This window comes from Penaeus monodon, chromosome 14, assembly GCF_015228065.2.
Source record: "Penaeus monodon isolate SGIC_2016 chromosome 14, NSTDA_Pmon_1, whole genome shotgun sequence".
Classification (NCBI taxonomy): Eukaryota; Metazoa; Arthropoda; class Malacostraca; order Decapoda; family Penaeidae; genus Penaeus; species Penaeus monodon.
In genome coordinates this window covers 4,481,115-4,488,614 of record NC_051399.1, presented here as the reverse complement: position 1 = coordinate 4,488,614, position 7,500 = coordinate 4,481,115, and the positions used below count along the sequence as shown (strand labels likewise).

At 37.9% G+C, this 7,500-nt stretch overlaps 1 pseudogene; it reads left to right on the top strand.

Annotated features, from left to right (window-relative positions):
• Positions 1-7,500, top strand: part of LOC119580806 — a 26,980-nt pseudogene that overhangs the window by 11,381 nt on the left and 8,099 nt on the right.

Here is a 7,500-nt window from a genome sequence, read left to right as displayed (position 1 = left end):
AGAGAAAAGGGGAGAAATGCACCGAGAGATAGATAGGTAGATAAATAGATAGATAGATAGATAGATAAAGAGATAGATAGAGAGAGAGAGAGTGTAAGGAAAAGTGAGAGAGAGAGTGTGTGATGGAGAGGGTGAGAGAGAGAGTGTGACGAAGAGAGTGAAAAGGAGAGAGAGGCAGCAAGGGTGAGAGAAAGAGTGTGTGTGTGTGTGTGTGAGAGAGAGAGAGAGAGAGAGAGAGAGAGAGAGAGAGAGAGAGAGAGAGCAAGAGACAAAGAGACAGAGAGAACGAACAACAGAGAGAGAAAGGCAGAGAGAAAAGGGGAGAAATGCACAAAGAGATAGATAGGTAGATAGATAGATAGAGAGAGAGATAAAGAGAGAGAGAGAGAGAGGGAGGGAGGGAGGGAAAGAGAGAGAGAGAGAGAGAGAGAGAGAGAGAGAGAGAGAGAGAGAGAGAGAGAGAGAAAGGGAGAGAGAGAGAGTGAGGGAGCGAGAGACAAAGAGACAGAGAGTACGAACAACAGAGAGAGAAAGGGGGAGAAAGGCACAAAGAGAGAGAGAGAGAGAGAGAGAGAGAGAGAGAGAGAGAGAGAGCAAAGTTATTCTAATAACATCTGTGGTAATAGTGACACGCATCTCTACACATATGCGAGACTTTGACAAAGGTCTCTTTTGTTTATAACTTTTGTATATATTTCGTTTTATTACTTTTTTTCAGTTTACAATGGTTCCTTTTTAGTTTTTTAGTGAGTCAGTTTGTCAGTCAGCCAGTCAGTCAATCAGGCAGTCAATGAGTTAGTCAGTCAGTCAGTGAGACAGTCAGTTATCAGTCAGTCAGTCAGGTAGTCAGTCAGATTGTTAATCAGTCAGTCAGTGAGTTAGTCAGTTTGTCAGATAGTCAGTTAATCTGTCGGTCAGTCAATCATATAGTCAGTCAGTTAGCCAGTCATTCGACCAATCAGTCAGTGTGTTAGTTAGTCCGTGAGTTAGTGAGTCATCAGTCAGTTAATCAATCAGTCAGTCAGTCAGCCAGTCAATCAGTCAGTCAGATAGTCAGTAAATCATTCTGCCAGTTACTGAGTTAGTCAGTCAGTCTGATAGTCAGTCAGTAGTCAATCAGTTAGGAAGTCAGTCATCCAGTCATCCAGTCGGTCAGATAGTCAGTCAGTTAATCAGTCAGTCAGATAGGCAATCAGTCGGTCAGTTAATCAATCAGTCAGCTAGATAGTCAGTCAATCAGACAGTCAGTTAATCAATGAGTCAGTCAGATAGTTAGTCAATCACTTAGTCAGTTAGTCAGTCAATGGGTCAGTCAGTCACTTAGTTAATCATTCAGTCAGTCAGATAGTCATTCAATCAGTCAGTCAGTCACTCAGTCAGTCAGTCAATAAATCAGTCAATCAGTCAGACAGTCAGTCAGTTTGGCAGTCCACCTGTTTGTCTTTCTTTCTAACTACAACACAAATGTCTATATTTATTTCTATTTCTAAAAATAATTTATCTATCAGCTCTATGACTATTAATAAATATTGATATATACATAAATATTTTTTTTCCCAGCTGTATGTGTCTCAACCTGAATATTTTACCTATGTATCCCCCAACATGTGTCGACTTTATTTGACTTAAAAAAAAAAAAGTTTCTGTCATTTTATTTTATTTGATATTAATATTTTTGCGTATTCATTTATACATCTATCAAAGTCTGTCTGTCTATCTATTCATGCATCCATCCATCCATCTATCCATCTGTCTATCGATCAACCCATCTATCCGTCCATCTATCCATGTATCTATCTATCGATCCTTCTAGCTATTCATCTATCCATCCTTCTGTCTATCTATCCATCTATTTATCTGTCCATTCATTCATCCATCTATCCATTTATCTATCGATATATCCATCCCTTGAACCACCTATCTATATATACATATCTATCCATCCATCTATCTATCTATTTATCTATCTATCTATCCATTCATCCATTTCGCTGTTAGTCTCCTTTTCTTTCTCTCTCTCCTTCTGTCTCTCCTCCCCCTTCTCTCTCTCTCTCTCTGTCTCTCTCATATTTCTCTCTCAATTTCTTTGTCTCCTTCTCCACCCCTTCCTCCCTCTCTCTCTCTCTCTATCTCTCTCTCTTTGTCTCTCCTATTCTTTATTCCAACTCACTCTCACCTTTTAATGCCTTACTCTCGCTTTATTTTCTACTCTATTCTCACTCTTACTCTATTTTTTCTCCCACCATTCTCACTCTTATTCTATTTTTTTTTCCCCCACCATTCTCACTCTTATTCTATTTTTTTTCTCCCACCATTCTCACTCTTACTCAATTTTTTCTCCCACCATTCTCACTCTTACTCTATTTTTTTCTCCCACCATTCTCACTCTTACTCTATTTTTTCTCCCACCATTCTCACTTTTACTCTATTTTTTCTCCCACCATTCTCACTCTTACTCTATTTTTTCTCCCACCATTCTCACTCTTATTCTATTTCTTTTCTCACACCATTCTCACTCTTACTCTGTTTTTTCTCCCACCATTCTCACTCTTACTCTATTTTTTTCTCATACCATTCTCACTCTTACTCTATTTTTTCTCCCACCATTCTCACTTTTACTCTATTTTTTTCTCCCACCATTCTCACTCTTACTCTATTTTTTTCTCCCACCATTCTCACTCTTACTCTATTTTTTCTCACACCATTCTCACTCTTACTCTATTTTTTTCTCCCACCATTCTCACTCTTACTCCATTTTCTTCTCCCACCATTCTCATTCTTACACTATTTTTTCTCCCACCATTCTCATTCTTACACTATTTTTTCTCCCACTAATCTCACTCTTACTCTATTATTTCTACCCCCACTCTTACCCCTTTTTCCACCTTACTCTTACCCCCTTTTCCCTTACAGGGGGAAATGCTGCCTGACCACGTGGGTTTTCCCCTGGGTGAGGATCATGGGGGGTCGACTTACCTGCTCTTCCAGACCCACTATGACAACGCCCGGTATGCGAGAGATATTACGGTGGAATGGGGGATGGAGATATACTATACTGATAAGATAAGGTGAGTGTGTTGCCCCTTTGAAGTTGCCTTGATTGTGTGGTTCGTGTTTCTTTGTTTGTTGATATTTTTTCTTTCTTTTTTATTTGATTCTTTTTTATCTATCTTTTTTTTTTTATTTGTGTATCTATTTATTTCTTTATTTCTTCATTTATATATATTCGTTTTTTTATTCATCTGTTTGTTGATATCTTTCTTTATTTTTATTATTTTTTATTTTTTCTTTATTTTCATTTATTTACATATTTCTTTATTTATCTTTTTATTTCTTTATTCCCTCATTTACATATTCACTTACTAAGTCGTTTATTCATTCATTTATTTATCCATGCATTTGTTTACCTACGTATCTATGTATTTATTTATTACAGGTAAGATAAGTTAGCGAGTTCCTCTTTATCCTGACAATATGTATATATATATATATATATATATATATATATATATATATATATATATATATATATATATATATATATATATATATATATATGTTATTTTTTCAGAATCATATCAAGATAATGTTGAGTGCGTTTTACATTTGTTATCATGTTGGTAAAGTTATTCTTTTCAAAATGATAAGACTGAGATAAGGACGCTCTTATTATAAGTGGAGATAAGGGCAGGTTATAACTTCCGTATTTTATATATGTACTGATAGGGTGTATCTTTTTTTTTTCTTTAGAAAGTGGGAGATAATATGACGTTGAGTTTTTGTTTGATTATTATGGTCAGATAAAGATAGATAGATAGATAGTAGGTAGATAGGTAGATAGATATAAACAGATAGGTAAATAGATAGATAGATAGAGATAGGTATATATAAATAGATATGAATAGATAGACAGATAGACACAGATCTAGAAAGATAGATAGATAGATATACACAGATCTAGAAAGATAGATAGATAGATAGACAGAGAGAAAAAGAGTACTTTTTTAATTGTTAAAATTAATATGAAGTTTTTTTTAACTAAGATAGAATTAAACCTGCATGTTTAAAGAGATTTTTTTTCTATAAAGATATGATGAATGTGTATTTTCTCTACTTAAAAAATAAGAAAATATGTATATAGTAAAATAAACTGATAGAAAACAGGGATTAGATAAACTGGATATGTTTCTATAGTGATAAAGTAAGTCGAGGCTATGTTCCCTACAGTATACACAAGAGCTATAGATTGCTATGGAGCCACTTATGATGTTACGGTTAAAGTGCATGATGTTAAAAATGTTGATGACAGGTATGCGGTGAGAATCGGGGTAAATTTAAAGAAGAAAAACGAGAAAGTTAGTGTGAAAGGTATATTTTGAAGGAGTTATAATGCTGTTAAGTTAATGATGTTTAGTTTAGTTTAGTTCTTTATTTACCACCCTGGCTAACTGCATGTAGCTGTGAAATGTGGCGCGTAACTAACATAGATTATGGTGTTTGAAAAAAGGAGAAAGATGAATACATATGCCTTTGTATGGACTATGTGTGTGTTTGTGTGGTCACGACGGTAATCTGAGTCCGAGGGTTCGAGTCACCGGCCGGCGCGTTGTTCCCATGGGCAAGGAACTTCACCTCCACTGCCTACCTAACCACTGGGTGGGCAAGCCAGCCCAAGTCAGTGCCGGGCCCGGGCCCGGGTGAGTGGAGAAGGGTTGGCGTCAGGATGGGTATCCGGCCATAAAATATATATATATATATATATATACATATATATACATATATATACATATATACATATATATATATATACATATATATACATAGATATACATATATATATATATATATTTTAACAGCCATTCATTCCACTGCAGGACATAGGCCTCTCTCAATTCATTACTTGAGAGGTTATATGGCAGTGCCACCCTTGCCTGATTGGATGCCCTTCCTAATCAACCGCGGCGGCAACTTCCCGTGCGACACATGCATTTGACTTATCAAGGTGATATGTCGTTTTCTCGGGCTCGAGCCAGCATTTAGAAAACAGGCATTTTTACGACTGCCGCGGCGTGGAATTGAATTCGAGACCACGAAGGTCGGAGTCCACTGGACCATCGCTTTAGTCATATATGTATATATGTATATACATATATACATATATGTATATATATTTATATATATATATATATATATGTATATATATATATATATATATATATATATATATATATATATATATATATATATATATATATATGTGTGTGTGTGTGTGTGTGTGCGTGTGTGTGTGTGTGTGTGTGTGTGTGTGTGTGTGTACGAATTGTAGGTGAGGTATGGACACGAATAAAAACATGACAGGATAAACACCTTTAACATAGTTTACAAAAAAAAAATCCCACTAAACACTCCTCTCTGACCTCATGACCTACCTGCCCTCCTGTCTGACCCCATGACCTCATCCAACCACAGGGAAAAGGACGCAGGGAACCTCGCCGTGGGTCACTCCATCGTCTTCTCCCTGACGGTGCCGCCCAGGAGGTTAGACTGGGTCACGGCAGGTCACTGTTCGGCAGACTGCACTCGGGGCAATATTCCTGAAGATGGAGTTAATGTATTCATGATTTTCCTCCATGGCCATTATACAGGTGAGGCGAACGGATTTTTATCCCGAACTGATTCAGTCATTTTGTCTTTTTTTTATTTTATAGTTGTTCGTATGCATTATCAGTGTTACCATTATATAAATAGTATTGTTGTGGTAAATATAATCACGATGATGATAAACATTAATATATATATATATTATATATATATATATATATATATATATATATGTATATATATATATATATATATATATATATATATATATATATATATATAATATATATATATATTTCAGCGTCTCATCAATTTAGCACCATTATTATCGGTCATCACCATCAATGGGAAGAATCTACTTCATTTTCCCATCAGCTGGATAGCACCATCACTATCACCATCATCTTTTTAGAATTCCCTCGGATCTCCCATCACTTCGTCACCATTACCACCATCATCACTCATACCATTTTTAAAGAATTTCCTTCGGTCCCCTGTTAATTTGACACCACCAATATCATCGCCATCTTCATCACCATTTTTTTAAAAGATTTTCCTTCACCCTCACTTGAACTTACTCCGTCATCATCACCATCATCACCGCTCATAAAGATTTTTCTCTGGTGTTCCTTCAGCTCATGACCTCATCATCTGTACCACCAATTTTAGCATCAACCCTCCCCCCCACCACCACCACTCACCGCACCACCATCCTCACCATCGTCATCATCATCATCATCATCTCCTTTGAAACTCACCACCACCCATCCCCATCACCATCACTCTCCTCCCCACCATTTCATTCCATTTCCTGCACTCTCTCCCTCAAACTCACCACCACCACCGCCGCCAACATTATCATTTTCAACCCTCTCTCCCCCCTCAATTTTAACCATCTTCCTCGCTCTCCCCCGCAGTCCACCATCCCCATCACCAGTCTCACCCCCAATTCTAACCATATCTTTCGCTTTTTCTCTCCTCCCCTCTTTCCCCATTCCCCCATTTTCCCACGATTTCCCCCCACTCCACCCCCATTCTCCCCCCTATTTCCCCCCATTTCCCCCCTCACTTCCCCCCCACCCACCCACCCATTTTCACTCCCCCCCCTAGCTCGCAGCATCAAACTGAGACATTTCCGAAACGGGCGTGAACTGGCGCCGCTTGGGGAGGACAAGAATTTTGACGCCAACTTCCAGCAGGCAAGAATATTGAGTGAGCCGGTGAAGATTTATCCTGGAGATCACCTGACTGTTGGTAAGAAGAGGAGTAATGGTGATAAAGAGAGGAGAAGGAAGAAAAGGACGATGATAGGAAGAATGGCGGTAAGAGAGAAGGGGGTGGGGGCGAGAAATACAATGAAGGGAAGAATGGCGGTAACAGAAATAAAGAGAAGGGGGTGGGGGCGAGAAATACGATGATGGGAAGAATAGGAGAAGGAGGAATAAAGGAAGGGAGATACGAATGATGGGGATGGGGAAGAAAAAAAGCTTTATTGCAATAAAGAATAGAGGAAGTTAAGAAGGATGATGATGAGGAAGAGGGTTAAGGGCAATTAAGAATTTCGACGCCAATTAACCCTGATGATTAACCCTAGAAATCGATTGGTAGGAATAGGGGTAAGGGTGATAAAGATAGGAAGATGAGAAAAATGATGGAGAGGAGAGATTTAAGAATAATAAAGATAGGAGAACGAGAAGCGTGTTGATCGGAAGAATAGAGGTAAGGGGAATAAAGAGAGGGAGGTGAGATGGATGGTAATAGGAAGGACCATAAAGAGAAGAGGATGATAAAGATGATGATGGGAAGAGAAGAAGTAAAAGGGGATAGAGAGGCATGGATGATGTTGGGAAGAATAGGAGTAAAGGTAATAAAAATAGAATGAGAGCGATAGTGAAGAGA